At 38.6% G+C, this 17,507-nt stretch overlaps 1 long non-coding RNA gene across 1 annotated transcript; it reads left to right on the top strand.

The window, feature by feature from the left end:
- The first annotated feature begins 1,820 nt into the window (after positions 1-1,820).
- LOC120523354 lies at positions 1,821-15,267 on the top strand. Its single transcript, XR_005632601.1, has 2 exons — positions 1,821-2,416; positions 14,692-15,267. It is a non-coding gene; the product is annotated as an uncharacterized LOC120523354 (long non-coding RNA).
- The last annotated feature ends 2,240 nt before the right edge of the window (positions 15,268-17,507 follow it).

A 17,507-nucleotide genomic window follows, 5' to 3' on the forward strand; every position in this document is an offset into this window, starting at 1 on the left:
CGTCACAGCACTGCGGCATTGGGATCCACACACAGACCACAAGGTAACCACCTTATGCAAGCCTCACTAACACCTCTTCTAGGAGCATCCCAAGCTTTTTTCCTAGATGGTCCCCATCCAAGTAATGGCCGGGCCCAAACAGGGACAACTTTAGGTGGATTACTTGCCCCAAAGTGCAGGAGGTATGGTTGCTATATTGAAAAGCATCCTTAGGCACTGTATGGAATAAAGGTCAATTGAATTGTAGTAAGGGGTTACACTGGTTAATACTGAGCTGCTCCATTATAGTTCTAATCAGAGCACACAGAAAAGGCAAAGGTATAAAGTATCCAAAACAGAGCCAAATTCTAGCCACATCCCCATCCACCCTGACTAGATGAGGTTCACTCCTAGTGACCACTCACAAGCCTACACCAGGCCCACCCCAAATTGGCTTTGGCTTCAGAAAATGTTCAGATATCCTTAAATATCCCAAGTGCCTCCAAATATAAATATATCCATCCATCCATCCATCTTCTAACCCGCTGAATCCAAATACAGGGTCACGGGGGTCTGCTGGAGCCAATCCCAGCCAACACAGGGCACAAGGCAGGAACCAATCCTGGGCAGGGTGCCAACCCACCGCAGGACACACACAAACACACCAAGCACACACTAGGGCCAATTTAGAATCGCCAATCCACCTAACCTGCATGTCTTTGGATTGTGGGAGGAAACCGGAGCGCCCGGAGGAAACCCACGCAGACACGGGGAGAACATGCAAACTCCATATAAATATATATAAGTGATTATTATGGAAGGACTGGGGGAGAAAAAGAACTCGGTCCATTACCTCCCCCAGGTCGCTAGGTGGCATCCCCCCTAGTTTGCAGCGGTGCCTCAGACTCCATGGGAGCTGAAGTTTGGAGCAACTCTGTTGGGTTCTGTGGGCACTGCCATGCTTCACACATTATACACTTCATGTCTAGATTTTCTCAAGTATTACTAAAACATGAAAAACGTTTCTGTTTTAACAATTTGTTTACATAGATCGTTGTAAACACGGAACACACATGAAATGCAAGTGCTCCAAATAACGATATAGTATTTATAAAAGGTGTCATTTTGCTTGACTTCTCACTCTATACAACACTAAGCAACTGACATGCAGGTAAACAGACATGAGCTGAGAAAACTGTGCGGCAGTGGGGGATGTGATAGCAGGCTGCTTGCTGCTTAATAAACACATTTAAAGGACAAAGGACGCTGATGGAGAGGTGAGAAGAGATTTAAGGTGGGACGGATCTACGAGTTTTTTCATAGGCTCAGGTAATTCAAGTGTTAAAGAGCTCTCAGAGAAGGTGGAGAGGGTTGTGGTCGTCGAGGAAGGAGAGTTTTTGGGTAATAACCCCACAGTAAGGCCAGCTGTAGGCAGTGGCAGGGAGACATCCTCATTTGGCCATTGGACCCAACAGCAGATTGTACTGTGTAGAGGGCGAAACATCAGTGACTGGTGGGACCAACTGATGACCCTGCAGCCCACCTAATGGGCACTGGTGGAGGTGAGACAGGCAAATGCTGAAGAGGAAAGACATCTATCATATAGTGCCTTTCTTATCTATCTATCCGAGTCTCCAGGACTCTGACCAAATCTAAATCATTTTCTGTGATATCATCAACTGTTGAATTCTGCTTTGTACTCGGAATATTTCTACTTACTTGTGTTCTGTTCTGTGTATTGCATTGTATTTGCCCTCCTCTCTGACACCCACTACACGCCCAGCCTACTCAGAAAGGGGTCTCTCTTTGAACTGGTCTGTTTCCTGCCTTTTCCAAAATGATACCACATTGCCTTCCTGCTCCCTAATAAAGTAAAAGGCAGAATAAATTTATGCTAGATTAAAAATGTAATTCCTCTGTACCATCTCATGTCTAATTTTGCTGAATACCTGACCCAAGAAAACTTAACATTTATCTCCAACTTTACTTCTTGATTATGTACTCAGCTCAAACTGTGTCTTTTGCTTTTCATTTTTCTTTGAGTCCAGCACTAGGACACACAGCTGGGTAAGACATGTGTTTGCTTTTAAGCAGGCGGAGGAATGCTGTTCAAGTTGTCACACACCCCCACAACCCTCCCCCAGCTCTCCCCCTCCCCCTCTCCATCTATCTGTACCTCTGAGACGGGCACAACCTTTTTTTATAACTGCTGCACAGGCACGGCCGAAAGATCCACAAAGACTTACAGCAACTTCTCATTGAAAGCATGGAACAAAGTGATCAGAAAGAGCCCAGGGGGTACTGTTCTGGAGCTACAGTGATTGAAATCGAGCAGGATCCAACTCTGGTGAAGGACCATATCCTGTGGTCTATCTTCAGTTTCCATTACCTGAACTGCTGCTGCCTTGGTTTTATTGCTTTGTGGTACTCCATTAAAGTGAGTATTCCTATTATTACAATGGGCTGCAAAGGAAAGGTCTTCTGTTTCTGTTTTAAGTAATGGGTACAATTTTTGGACACAAATCTACTGAAAATAAAATATATATATCGTATATATATATATATAGTATAGTATATAGTTTATATAAATAAATGAATACTACTTTGTGTATGGCTTTAGATTATGTGTTAGCATGGGCACCAACCGCACATCTGGAAAAGTAAAGCAATAAGTAGGGGTTTGTTTTTTTAACATGGTTTCAATCTAAAAGAATGTTTTATTTATATTCTAAATGTCACATTTATGCATTTATTTTTCCCTAAATATGTTAAATATTATAAATATTAAATTTGGGCAAAAGTGAAACAGTAATTGGTCAGTTTTTTACAGAAAACTTCTTTTTATACTTTCAAAAGCTGCTTATGAGACACACACTTGTAGGATACAGTGCTCTGTAAATTGGTGTGTGTGTGTTATATAAATGGAGCTGTGGAATGTTATTGTTTTATACCGAGCAAGAAAGAACTTGTAGCATCACACATCTCTTAAAAGGAGGAGCAAAATAAAGTAAGACTACAGTAAGCTCAGTCTTAGTCTCTGTGTTTCTGTCAGTACAGCACCTTCTATGTGTATTAATATCCATATTTATCCCTTTGATAGATAGATAGATAGATAGATAGATAGATAGATAGATAGATAGATAGATAGATAGATAGATAGATAGATAGATGTGAAAGGTGCTATATAATAGATAGATAGATAGATAGATAGATAGATAGATAGATAGATAGATAGATAGATAGATAGATAGATAGATAGATAGATAGATTATACATTTGTCTTCTAAGCCTCTGCTTCCAGCAGAAATCAAATTACAGAACTTTGTTATTAATCCAAGAGGAAGGCGCGAGCCAAGCTGATGTGCGTTTGGGATCTCTCTTACAAAACCTTAAAAATTCCACTTGAATTTCCTTGTGTGCATCTTGTTAATGTCTTTACAAAGCTCATCACTACATTGTTAATTTTGGAAAAATAATAAAGAAAGACTATTACACATGTTCACAATGTCCTATTATGCAAATGTTCCAGACTGATGTACAGAATTGCTTTAAGTAGGAAAATAACAGAAAATTAAACTATTCTTTTTTCTTCTAGTTGTAATAACTCAATGGCAATAATGCTTTTTAGTTACTTACTTATTATTATTATTATTATTATTATTATTATTATTATTATTATTATTATTATTATTATTATTACGAAAATCATATATATCAATAAACTTGAATTTAACCGATAATAAATTTATTGATCAGAAACTAGGGTGTTGTGCCGTGTTAACCATTATGGATGTAGTGAGCAGAATGACTCCTTATATTGGCTAACTAAAGAGATTACAATATGTAAGCTTTCGAGGCAAATCAGGCCCCTTATTCAGGCAAGATGTAATTTGGCTTGACTTCTGGTTAGAAACCAAATTGTTTATAGAGTATGACCACTAGGGGGTGCTGCAGCACTCCAAAGCACAGATAGCACTGCACAGACATGAGGCCCAGTGTAATTAAAAGGTTTATTTGTACAAACCCCCTGCACAAAGGCTCCAAAAGTGGCATAAACACAAATATTTTCTTTCTTTCTTTCTTTCTTTCTTTCTTTCTTTCTTTCTTTCTTTCTTCTCCTCCACACCTCCTAGATGAGCTTTGTCTGTCCTCCACACTCGACTCCATCTCGTCTGGATGAGGTCAAGCGGTTTCTTTTATTTTGTGCCCGGGAGTACTTTTGTTGGTACGGCATAGCCCCTTGGCGGTACTTCCAGGTTAAATGGAAGCCCCACAAAGTAGGGATAATTAATTCCAGGAGCTATCCCTGGTGGCACTTACAGACCCCAAAAAGGCCACCCTAAGGGTCTCCAGTTCTCAGCATGCCTTGCTGGTGTTTGCACAGGTAGCGTGGCCCAGTGAGACTGCCACCTAACATGCCAGCTGGGTTAAGTAGCCCTGCCAGGTTATCCCTCCTTGTTCCTCCATCCTACTGGCATCCCAGCTGGGTAAGGGTCTTCGGTCCATCCCTACCAGGAAACCAATGTGCCCACCTGCAAACTAAATTCTTTATCAGTTCTCTGGAAAGGGAAGGGAGCATTTTGCTATTCTTTTTGCCCACGCAATGCCATGACCTCCCAGGCAGATAAGGGATCAGAACCCATCCCGACAGGGATGCCAGTCCATGCATGCCATCTATCACAAGAGTTAAATTAACACTTAAGTGTAAAGAAAACCAGTTTCTCTGTCCACACTCTAAATAAATTAGTTACTTTAAGACTTACAAGGGTTAATTTAACACTAATGATTTTTCTGTGAATTTAACAATGAAATTAACTAATCATTTTAGTCACACAGTCCATTATAAGACAGCTTCTAACAAATATTTAACATTCTACTGACATTAATACATTATTATTAAAAGTAGTGTGATTCTTAAAAGTTGTTACTGCCAGTTTTCATTGTTTGATGGCATATTAAAAACGCTTGTGATATTTTTTTTATAACATGCACACTGTTTATGACTGTTTATAGTGGATCACTAAAGTGTTACTGAAAAAGTAGGCCACTTTAAACTTGCTTGATTATTTTTTTACACCCTTGCAATATTTTTGTATTTGTAGGTTTGTTTGGAATACGTTTCTTGTATCTTATTGTGTTGTTTAATGTTGTGTATTGTTTGCTTTTTAATTAAAAATCGGGAGTCACCTCCCCTTGACTTTCTCGTATACTCAGACATTTCAGGTAAAGTACCACATCCAGTTAGCAGAAATAGCCCAAAGGTTACTAGAAGTCTACATTTTGTACCTAATACTTGTATCCAAAATGTGGTTGACCTCACTGAAAGCGTACTCGAGTTATCGTGTTTACACACACACAGACATAACTCCAAAAAATAATTTTGGATTCAGGGAGGTCTAAAATGTTGAGATTCATCAAAATCTCAAAATCTAACTTTTGGATGATCGCAGTACTTTTACTATGAGAAAGTAAAAAGGGAATGAGTTATGTGCAAAAAAAAAAAAATTAAAAAATAAGCTAATTAGCCGAGTTGTGACGTCATATAGACCTCTGACCTTACTGAATAATCCAGCCATTTTCAAACGCACTAGGGTTCCAAATTCCAAATTTATTTATAAAGCACACTAAAAACAACCAATGGCCACCTCCAATTTTCCCTCAGTGAAACAGTACCCTGGTGTTGTGCAACAACACAGCTCACAAATGACAGGATTGAGGAAAGAGAGCAATTTCAACACCACTAAAGGCATGGGAATTGGGTTGGTGAGAGCACCTCCCCCCAACAGGACCCCTTTTCCATAGGCTGAAACTCTGCATTAACGATCAACTTGTGTTTTTTTTTTTTTTTTTTGGACTGCAGCCATTTGGTGTTGTAATTGTTACAGTCGGGGCTTCAGAGCTTCAGGGGTTTAGGTTTCATGTCTGTATTCAATTTCCATATTCTTTTTTCAGTTCTAATTGTTGTTCCTTCTGGGCAGTTTCCTTTCCTCTCACATCTTAGAGAAACAATGTCTCTAGCTATGGGCGTATTCAGTATGGGTGAATGGCTAATAAATGACCATCTGGCCTCCATGTTGCCGGGACAGGCATTAGCCCCCCTGTGAATCAGCAAATTAAAACTGTCCATAGCTGATTAAAGAAGGGTTAGCATAGTGTGTAAAAGTGGATAGATAGATAGATAGATAGATAGATAGATAGATAGATAGATAGATAGATAGATAGATAGATAGATAGATAGATAGATAGATAGATAGATAGATAGATAGAACTTTATTTATTTCCACAAGAGGAAATCTAACATATTATAGAAGCTCAATAAATAATTAAATAAATGACGCTCCTCCACCAGTGCCCATTAGGTCAGCTGCAGGGTCATCAGTTGGTCCCACCAGTCACTGATGTTTTGCCATCTACACAGTACAATCTACTGTTGTGTCCAATGGCCAAATGGGGACATCTCCCTGCCACTGCCTACAGCTGGCCTTACTGTGGGGTTAATCCCCAAAAACTCCTCGGCGGCCACAACCTTCTCCTCTTCCTCTGCCAGCTCTTTAATGGCCTAATATGTTGCTATCAGTACTTTGTCTTCTTCTTTCTCCTTTTGTCTTTTTCTTCTTCACCTCCCTCCTCCTCTGGCAAGCTTTGTCCACCTCCCTCCCGACTCTGAGGCTCCAGGAGTAGTGGTGGCTGGCTCCTTTTATAGAGCACCTGAAAGTGCTGCAAGTGTCCGGTGATCTTCTTCCACCAGCACTTCCGGGTTTGGAGGAAGTGCTGTATAAAAGGGCTCAGATTTACTTGCAGCAACCCCTGGTGGTGCCAACAGAACCCAATTATGATAGATAGATAGATATGAAAGTCACTATATAATAGATAGCAGATAGATAGATCGGTCAATCTGAAAGGCACTATATGATAGATAGATAGACAGATAGATATGAAAGGCACTATATAATAGATAGATAGATAGATAGATAGATAGATAGATAGATAGATAGATAGATAGATAGATAGATAGATAGATATGAAAGGCACTATATAATAGATAGATAGATAGATAGATAGATATGAAAGGCACTATATAATAGATAGAGTTAGGGTTAGGGTCACCAGGGGACAAATGGCTTTTTAGAGAAGCTCTTTCAATAAATAAAAAAAAAATAAACAGATAAATAAATTTATAGTCACACACACACACCAGAATAACTAAAGAGGAAGATAAAATTAAAAAGAAAGAAAATAAATATTTCTGATTTTGCAGTCCCAGTCCCAGTGAAGCACTACGCAGACATGTTCCTGTTTGTATAAGGAAGCCCCGATAACGCTTCTTGACACACTTCTGCTGAATAATTCGTTGGTGGCTGAAAGTCCTTAGTGTCAGTCTGTCAGAAAGATAATGTGTAACGTTGGTCATAATGGCACTTCTCTTCTTTGCTACAACCTAAAGGGGGTCCAAAGTGTATCCAATAACTAAGCCTATTTTGTTGATTCGGTGGGCCCCACGGTGTATAAAATTGCCCTGGCCATCACAGAGTTGTAGAAAATGTGAAGGATGTCACTCCTCACATTAAAGGAACACAGTCTGCTAAGGAGGAAGAGCCTACTATGCCCTTTCTTATATAGTTCCTCTGTGTTCCAAGACCAGTCCAAACTGTCATTGATGTGGACCCCCAAGCACCTGTAGGAGTGGACCACCACTACATCCACTCCTTGAACTGTAACCAATCATAGAGGCTCTTTGATATGATGAAAGTCAATAATCAGTAACTTGGTTTTGCTGATGTTTAGTTGCAGACCATTCTCTTTGCACCAAGAAACAAAGTTCTCCCCCTGATTCTTCTCCTCTGTCTCATCCTCCTTATCATTACCCACCATAAGTGCATAATTATCTGAGGATTTCTGCAAGCGACATGACCTGCTGTTATATTTATAGTCTGAGGTGTACAGAATGAAGAGCAGAGCAGACAGGCCAGCTCCTTGTGATACCCCAGTGTTGCTCACAACAGTCATTGAGTCTCACAACCTGCAGTCTGCCCCACAGATATCCATCATCAAGTCACCACAGGCTCATCCACATGCATATCTCAGAGTTTACCCCTTAACAGGAATGGCTGGATGGTACTGAAGACACTGGAGAAATCAAACAAAATAATCCTCAAGGTGCTGCCAGCTTTGTCCAGGTGAGAATAAGACTTGTTTAGCAGACACTCCAATCTTTGTCCAATAGTCAAACTGCAGTGGGTCTAGGTGATCTACCACAAGTGGACTCTTATAGTCCAGGGCCAGCCTCTCAAAAGACGTCATAAAGTGAGAAGTGAGCACCACTGGTCTGTAGTCATTAGGCAAAAGGCGCCTGCCTCCTTTAGAACAGAAACAATCCAGGATGTTTTTCACAGCAGCTGCATTTTCTGGAGCCTTAGGGACAAACTGAACAGGTGACAGATGACACCACAAAGTTGACTTGATACCCTTTACAGTAAATTACAAGAGTAGCAGGTGGATCTTATGTATTTTAGACTTCCTCCTAAACAGGGAGTGTTTTGTTAAGGTTGATAATTACATTTCTACAATCCATTATACAGTAATAGGAGCTCCACCAGGCTCAGTGATCACCCCGATACTCTTCTCTAGCTGAACTAACTGTTTGAAAGGATCTCACAATGCTTGTTTAGCTGTCAAGTTTGCAGATGATACAGCTTTGATCAACACCTCTGATATTGTGGCACATCTTAAGACAGAGCCCGGGAGGATGCAGAGGTAGTGCCAGGAGCAGAACCTCCAACTAAATGTGAGGAAGACAAAAGAGCTTCAAATTGATTTAAAGAAGAATGCTGAAGAGTTATAACCACTGCTCTGCAATGGAGAACAACTTTTGAGAGTTAGTAGCTTTAAGCATCAGGGGACCATATTGTATAACAGCTTGAACTGTAATGAAAACAAAATATCAGTTAATTAAAAAGGCTGAGGAACTTTTTTAGTTGCCATTTTGAGAGCACACTGACTTTGTACTTCCTGGCTTAGGTTGGGTGACCGGCTGATAGAAATAAAAAAAAACCCAATTTGGGTCTGTACTCTGTTGACAATTGCAATTAGGATTTGAAAAACTGTTTAACAATAGAGCAAAAAAAAAAAAAAATGGATAAGATAATAAAATATAGTAAAAATAAAAGTATGAATGGCTCTATACCAACTGAAAAAATTCGGTAAAACTTTACATTAAGTGTCCATAATTACACTGTAACTACTATGTAGTTACCTGTATAAGTATAGTGTATCTATGAGTTATTACTCCATACTTACTGTGTAATACAAAGTAACGTTATAGTTAATTACTCAGTTGTCATTGTTATTCCACAGTTAATACAATTACAAAGTAAAAATTTATCCAAAACAAGTGTACTTACATAGTTACATTGTATCTGTACTTTCAATTTGTAATAAAACCATTAGGGCATGTAACTACAACAATGTAACAGATGTTCCATGGTCTGGGCAATTTCAATGGAGAATTGCAGTGATAATTGCATAGGTTTTCAAGATCTTTTTAAATGGTGAAAACATCTTTGCAAAATGGTTAACGCTTTTTTCCAAAATCTAGAGGGGCACCTCATTGACATGTTTTGCTTAAACAAACATTTGTCACAATCTTGTAGTTGTGTTACACTAATCATTGAGTACTGAGAAAAGTGCTATATAAATGTAATGATTATTATTATTATTATTATTATTATTATTATTATTATTATTATTATTATTATTATCATTGTTTAATTTTGTGGGCTATTATTATACCCATCCCTAACATAATACTGCCAAACTTGCATCATTCAATCAATGTACACAGGGCTGCAGAGCCATTAAAAGCATCACCGGGTACAAGGCAGGAAACAGCCCAGGATGGGGAGCCATCCGATTGCAAGGCCCACTGACAAACATATCAGCAGTCACGCTCTTGCACATGTGGCCACGTAACCCAACCTACATGTCCCTGTGATGTGGCAGTAAAACTCATGAAGAAGACATAGGGAGACATGGATAGAACGTACAAATTTTACACACATATGTCCAGACAAAATTCCATCTCAGGATAACGGATCCGTGAGGCAAAAGCGTTAACCATTTTGCAAATGTGTTTTCACCATTTAAAACAGATCTTGAAATATCATCGAAAACATAAGTAGTTATCACTGCAATTCTCCGTTAAAATTGCTCAGACCATGGAACATCTGTTACATAGTTGTAGTTATATATCCTGATGTTTTTAATACATTTTGAAAGTACAGATACATCGTAACTATGTAAGTACACTTGTTTTTGGATCAGTGATAAATTGTTACATTGTAATTATATACACTGTGGAATAACAATGACAACTGAGTAATTAACTATAGCATTACTTTGTATTACACAATAAGTACGGAGTATAACTCATAGTTATACTGTACTTATACAGGTAATTACATAGTAGTTACAGTGTAATTATGGACACTTAATGTAAAGTGTTACCAAAAAATCTTTTGAATAGGCCAAATTCTACATTGTTGCAATAGCTTATTATTGTAGAATTGTTTTTTATGTAGTGAATATAAATGTTTTGCTAATTTGTATTTTTTTTAATGCCTTGTATATAAGAATATTTTAAGGTTATAAGGATACAGTTGGTCCAGAGTGCTGCCGCTCGCTTTCTGGTTGGGGCAAGAACGTCTGATTCTGTTTCTCCAATATTAGCTTCATTACACTGGCTGCCTGTCAGTTTTCAAACTGATTTTAAAATTTTGTTGCTAGTTTTTAAATCTTTACATGGGCTTGCTCCTGCCTATTTATCTGAATTGTGTGTTTTACACCAGCCATCGAGACTGCTTAGATCTTCTGGTCAGTTGTCTCTTGTTGTCCCTCATACCGAGTGTAAAACTAAGAGGACACGGCTTTTGCAGCTGCTGCTCCTCGCCTGTGGAACTCTTTACCTCATCACATAAAGGAGTCGCCTACAATTGAACTGTTCAAAACGAGATTAAAGACTCATTTCTATTCACTTGCTTTCCGTGACCTTCAGTAATACTGATGGTTTCCTCATTGTGATTATGTAATCTTACTTCTATTTATTATTTATGTTATTTATGTTCATATATTTTATTTCTATTTATGTTATTTATATTATTTGTTTGTTTTCTTTTATTCTATTATTGTAAAGCACTTTGGCCACAGCATTCCTAAGTTATTTTAAATGTGCTATAGAAATACATTGATATTGACATTGACAATCCAATGCAATTAAGTCCAAATACAGCAATCCAGAAAGGTAGTATTAAGGGTCAAAAAATCCAGAAATCCAACAAATCAAAGAAACACAAGTAAATTTGTCAACTCCAAGGCACATTTGAATGAGCTGACAGGCTCAGTGGAAGACCCTCCAGATTTAGAGGGCAGTTCTTGGCATTGATTGGCCGGTGGCCCAGCCTCTTGGGGGACCACCCACAAAACATATCGGACATAGCAAAGGCAACTGATATACATAGACAAAGTCAAACATAAAGGATGATGTACGTGATCAACATAAATCCAAGAATAAATGAACAAAAGAGACACAAAGCATGAATCTGAACACCAGCTACAGGAAGAGACACGTCCTTTAATTCAGGTTTTCTTTTGCTCTTAATTTTTTTTCGTGTTTTTTTTTTTTTTTGCCTGTTTAGGTTTCTTGCATTTTTAATGTCTGTTTATGCTTGTTTTATTTTGACAGTCATTTAAGAACTAGTTGACATAGACAGGCGACTAGCTGACCGTGTTAGAGCCGGGGTGAAGTAAACTGTTCTGAGCATTAGGAAGTATTTCCATTAGCTTTCAGTGTTTTAAGCTATCAGTGGTGTTATGTTTAGGAGTCACTACCCTAGTGTACGTGTAAATTCCTTGTGTCCTTTTCATTCATTTTTGATTCTTTGGTTATTATCATTTATGTTAATATAGGTTATTATGTTTATTTGTATAACTATGTATTTTAATCAGTTTTCTTTATTGTTTGGTTTTTATGTGTTTATGTTTGTTCTGTTATGTCCCTTATGTTTTTTTGGTGGTGCCCCAAGTGGCAGGACTAGAACTGCCAAACATCCACATTTTCGCGGACATTTTTAAAGCGCCATGGACTGTCCAGTAAGAATTTAGAAAATTTTGAAAAAGTCTGGAATTTTGGCTCCTAAAATGTGAAAAACTCAATATCCTCATCATTGGTAAAAATTGAAAGATGTACACCAATCAGCATTTGTGGAAGTAGTGTGCACAGTATTTTGTCCCCAGAATCGTCACTTCTATTCCGATAGTAAACAACGCAGATATTGACGAGAATAGTCGACGTCTGTCCAACTTGGCTTTTTCACTTCATCTTTTGAATTCAGCTTCATCTTCTTGGCGAGTTGACAGTTCATTATAAATGTTGTTCCTTTCCTTAATTATTTGTAATCCTAATTCACCGTAATTAAGTTAATTTATTCAAAATCGAAATTACAATTTCACATTTTCTATGTGAGATCTCATTTTCGAATCTTCTTTCAGCAGCTTGGTTAAACGAGAACTTTCATACATCCAGGTACAGTCCGTCGTAATTTAAGTATGAAGAAGTACTGCTTTGTAATATTTTAATGGAAAATATTATTACCACCCGTTGTTCCAAAATGGATTTATGGAAATTATTAAAGTTTTAGTTCATTTAAACAAATTACATATTTATTCTGCCATATAAATGAAATATCTTTTTTTGTGTCACTTCTTCAAGTAATTTAATAATAAATAATTCTTTCATTTACATAAATTCAGGAATACCTCAGTGTTGTGCAAGTTCTCACCTCACAAGAATGAGCTCAAAGTTCAGTTCACACAGATTAAAATGAATACATTCACACTCATAGTTCACCATTTCAATTTTGAACAAGTTCACGTTCAGTTCATTTTGTATTTTTTAAGGAGTGAGAATAAATGACCCATGAGTTTACTTTTTTCAATTTTGCATGCCTTGTATTAGGTTATTACAATAATTCTGAAGACTTTTTTTATTTAAATACACTTCACTGAGTTATACCCAGCAACAAACACGTATAACCATATGTGCTAATATCCTCCCGGTCAAAGAAGAAGTTAAATAGTTGCAAGTATACATATAAATTACTGATCTATTTCCAACCATGTGACACAAATGGTGACTGTAGAACCAGCGTGTAGGTGAACTAACCTTTAACTCTGCCGGTTAAAATTTGCGTCACATATTGCATGTCCAATGGGGAAAAATATAAAGTGGCCTAGCGAAGTACAACATTTTCCTAAAAGTGAAAGCGGAGCTTCACCGCGTGCTCGTGTCAGCGGGAGTGCAGCATAAAATAAATATTTGTAAAAATCCATTATTTGTGCTTATCCGAATACCGTATTCGGATTCAGCTCCACCCTTACGTTGCAGGGTAAGGCAAAACGTTTAATCTGGACGTAAACCAGATCCAGAATGTCACATAAAACTGAACTTGCTCACGTTCAAAATCTTCACTTGCAGATACATTACGTTAAGTTCACCGTTCTTAGAAAAATCATCCTTTTCAATGAACGCGCTCTTTTGAACTAGTTCCTGCACAACACTGGAATACCCATTATGCCAAAAAGAAAGTGGAAATTCACAGACTACTTGAACAACAAATATCCTTTTTTTCAAAAGGCAGAACAGATTCATTTAAGGGGCTGATGCTCCCAAGATTCCATTGCAGTAGTGCACTACGTAAAGATTTCTATTCATATTTATCCAAGAACCCAGATTTACTGAGAAAAATTGCTTCAGTGGAAAGATATAAAAGAATGTAGATAAATGCAAATAAACTAAATTGAAAAGAGTAAAATTATTTTTTATGTTACTAGAAAATTAATTTACAAAGTGTAACATTTTTTACAGATTTATGACAATTAAACTATCCAAATAAGAATGGAAGGAATTAAGTCTGTTAAATTAAGAGGCTTGACATATTCAAAATATTTAATGGGTTATTAGTTTGCCAGTGACTGTGATTGTGGCCATCATATCATAACTATAGTGATAAACTGCTACTAAAGGTTCATATCATTTAAAAAAAAACCATAAGACAGTATAACGGCATATTATGGCATCATAGGAAAAGGTGTCCTCAAAAGTCTTTATTTTTACACCCAAATGTCCTCATTTCTAGAGAAAGAGAGTTGGCAGCCCTAGGCAGGATCAGTTGCCCATCACTGTTTAAGGACTGCTCTCAGCCCTATACATGCTGATGGGATATGCAGTTCCTGATGGTTCATTGAATGTGCTTGGTAGGTTGGTGAGTTCTCCAGTTTTTAACAATGCCTCCTTCCAGAGTTACTTTCTAACATTCACCCTGAACAGCCAAAGCACTGGCTTTTCATGACCTTAAAATGGAAAAACTGGGTTCCAAAAATCAGTGGATCGTTAGTGACCCAGAGATTGGTGTGCCCTACAGTGCTCTAGCAACCCATGGATAAGAAATCTCTGTCATGAACTGGTGCTCCATCCAATTCGGACTTATGGTCCTGGGAATAATTTGTGGCTTTAGGTGGTCTATTACTGTATGTTAGAATCCACTATAAAGAATGGATAAGTAGATTTCATACAGTGTCCAAATATCTGTCTACCTTGGAGCTCTCAATGTAAATCAATATTAAATAACTGTCTTTATTTTTGTCTCTCTTTTGTTGCAGTCTCGTGACCAGAAACATGCAAAAAACTTGACACTGGCCAGAGAGTTTGGACTTACTGCAAAGCGACTGAATATTGTCACCACAGTCTTGACAATCATTACTTATGTGATTGTGATTGCAATTTATGCTGCCACAATAATTACCATGATTTCACAGTTAAAACAGAGGAATTAAAGAATAATCACGTTACGACTTTTTTCTAGCACCACGCAAATTGGAGAGCCTATATGTTATCTCCCTTAATCCTGTATTTGTTGTAGATTGTCAACTAATATCCAGCATTGCATTTTTCTATTTGTGCATATTAACATAGATTCATAGTCTCTAGGTATTACACTGTTGTATATCTAATTTCTTAAATGGTACATTCTATGGACTTTCCTGAAAATGACTCTGTACTGAATGCCTGGCAGCTTCTTACCAAATATTGAAGCCTGTAATGCAAATCGCAGGAATCTTGGATATTTTGTGTATTGCCAATGTAATCTAAAACCTACGTTTGCTTATGTACTACAAATTGTATTTTTTTCACATATGTTTTGACAGTTTTATACATTAAAATGTATTGAAAACAAATTTTGTTGCATCACTCTTTTAATTTCTAAGAATTTCAGAAGGTACGGAGGAGAAACAGTGTTACAAAATAAAAAATGCTTTATTCATAGAAAGTGTGTAATAATCTTAGATCTTGAACCACCCTCAAGTCCTCTTCAGGCTTTTAGGACACGTGTCTGTAAAGTTATTGTTACCATACAGTGTTGGTAATTTTAACTGTGGGATAAATTTTCAGGGATAGGCATACCTTCTATGGTTATACAATCAGCCCAGGTTAGGTTGGGGAGCATATACTGATACAATCCATTGCTGTACCCACCACACAATGAAACAGCTTGGGATCCCAGTTGCGAACCCTCCAAGCAGACACATGGTCCAGTTCCAGCCTCCAGAAATGACCATCTATCTGCCTCAGCCAGGTGTTAAGTGGGCATCCCCTTGGCCTGGTCCACCCACTCAGGTCCTCAACAATAACGATCCTGTAAAGTGAATCACTTTAAGGGAGTTGCACCACATGTTCATAGTGCCCTCTCATAATGCAGGTAATGTGCCTCATTCGGGACTCCGTGAGCAACCCCTTGTTTGACAAAAAGTCAGATCAGCGGTATCCAAGGATTTTTCGAAGAGACACAGTACTAAAGGAGTCCAGTCTCAGGTGGGATAGTGTCCATGACTCACAACCATATAGCAAGACAGGAAGCACCAGGACTCTAAAGACATGGACCTTCATCCTTTTGCAGAGATATCGGGAGCGCCACACACCCCTTTCCAGCGACCTCATGGCGTCCTATTCCTCTCCCAATCCATCAAATGACTTCATGGGAAGAGTCACCAGAAACATGGATGTCACTGCTGAGGTAAGTAAACCTCTCAACAAGGTCGACAATCTTTTCGCAGACACACACACTGCTGATGGCTGTGCCTAAGAGGTCATTACAGGCATAGATCTTGGTTTTTCTCCAGGACACTCGCAAGCCCAGACCATCAGACTCCTCACTCAGTCTCTCAGAGCCTCCATTGACTCTGAGAAGATCATAGTATCATCAGCAAAGTCAAGATCACTGAATCTTTCTTCAACATCAGGTGCCCTAGAGCTGCTGGACCCCAGGAGTCCCCAACACCCAGTCCATGCATGCATTATACACAGAAGGAGCAAAAACACAGCCCTGAAGAACACCAGAGTCAACTGGGAAAAACGCAGAGGTTCTGCCTCCACTCTGCACAGCAGTCACAGTACCAGTGTGATATCCACCAACTTCTGGGGATTCCATAAAGTCTCAGGATGCCCAAAAGGGCAACTCAATCAAATGAGTAGAACACTTTATGAAAATCGACAAAGGGTGCAAAGAAACTCTGCCGATAGTTATGTTTTTGCTCAATGAGAACTCTCAGTGCCAGGATGCTGTCAATGGTAGGCTTCTTTGGCATAAAACCAGACTGCTCTGGTTACTGGTAGGTGAGCAAGTGATCACGGATCTTATTGAGGTTGATCCTAGCAAGGACCTTACCTGGGCACAGAGAGTAGTGTTAGCATCCTGTAGCTGCCAGAATCCAGGTGATCACCCTTCCATTTCTAAAAAGTGACGACAAGAACCATTTCCATTCAGTTGGGGTGACAAACATCTCCCAAATGAAAGTAAAGATTGCTTGCAATGCCAGGAGGACAGCCCTACCACCAGCCTGGAGAAGTTCACCCCAGGTACCACAGATCCCTGCAGCCTTCACTACTTTTGGCTGGTTCACCACCTGTAAAATTTCAGTGAGATTTGGTGGTTCACAGCTAATTGGAGGATCAGCCTCCAGAACCATGGACCCAGAGATGTCCAACGTCCTAGCCAGAGGATCAGCTTTAAAAAGCTGCTCAAAGTAGCCAGCCCAGTGGGTCACATATTGGGTTATACAATGTTTTCACCAAAAAATAACTGCATGTGCTGTAGCTATGTAATTATTGTATTATTATTATTAAATGATTAAAACACAAGACAACAACTGTGATCTCAAAGGGAAACCATTGAGCCCCAAACCCCAGACACAACACCACCCAACAAGGAATTTTATTACACAAAGAAATCACCAAATGTGTGAAAGCAACAAGACTACAACTATAAATAAGTAACTCTCCTCTTTCTCTCTCCTTCAGCTCCTCTGATTAAGTGTTGCCCACTCGACTTCAACTCTTCCAGGTAAGGTGGTTTTAAGCTGGACCTGGAAATGCTTCTGGTGCCACAGTGTGTCCTCTCGGAAGCACTTCCAGGTCATGT

The sequence above is a fragment of the Polypterus senegalus genome, chromosome 1 (genome assembly GCF_016835505.1).
Source record: "Polypterus senegalus isolate Bchr_013 chromosome 1, ASM1683550v1, whole genome shotgun sequence".
NCBI classification, from domain to species: Eukaryota; Metazoa; Chordata; class Cladistia; order Polypteriformes; family Polypteridae; genus Polypterus; species Polypterus senegalus.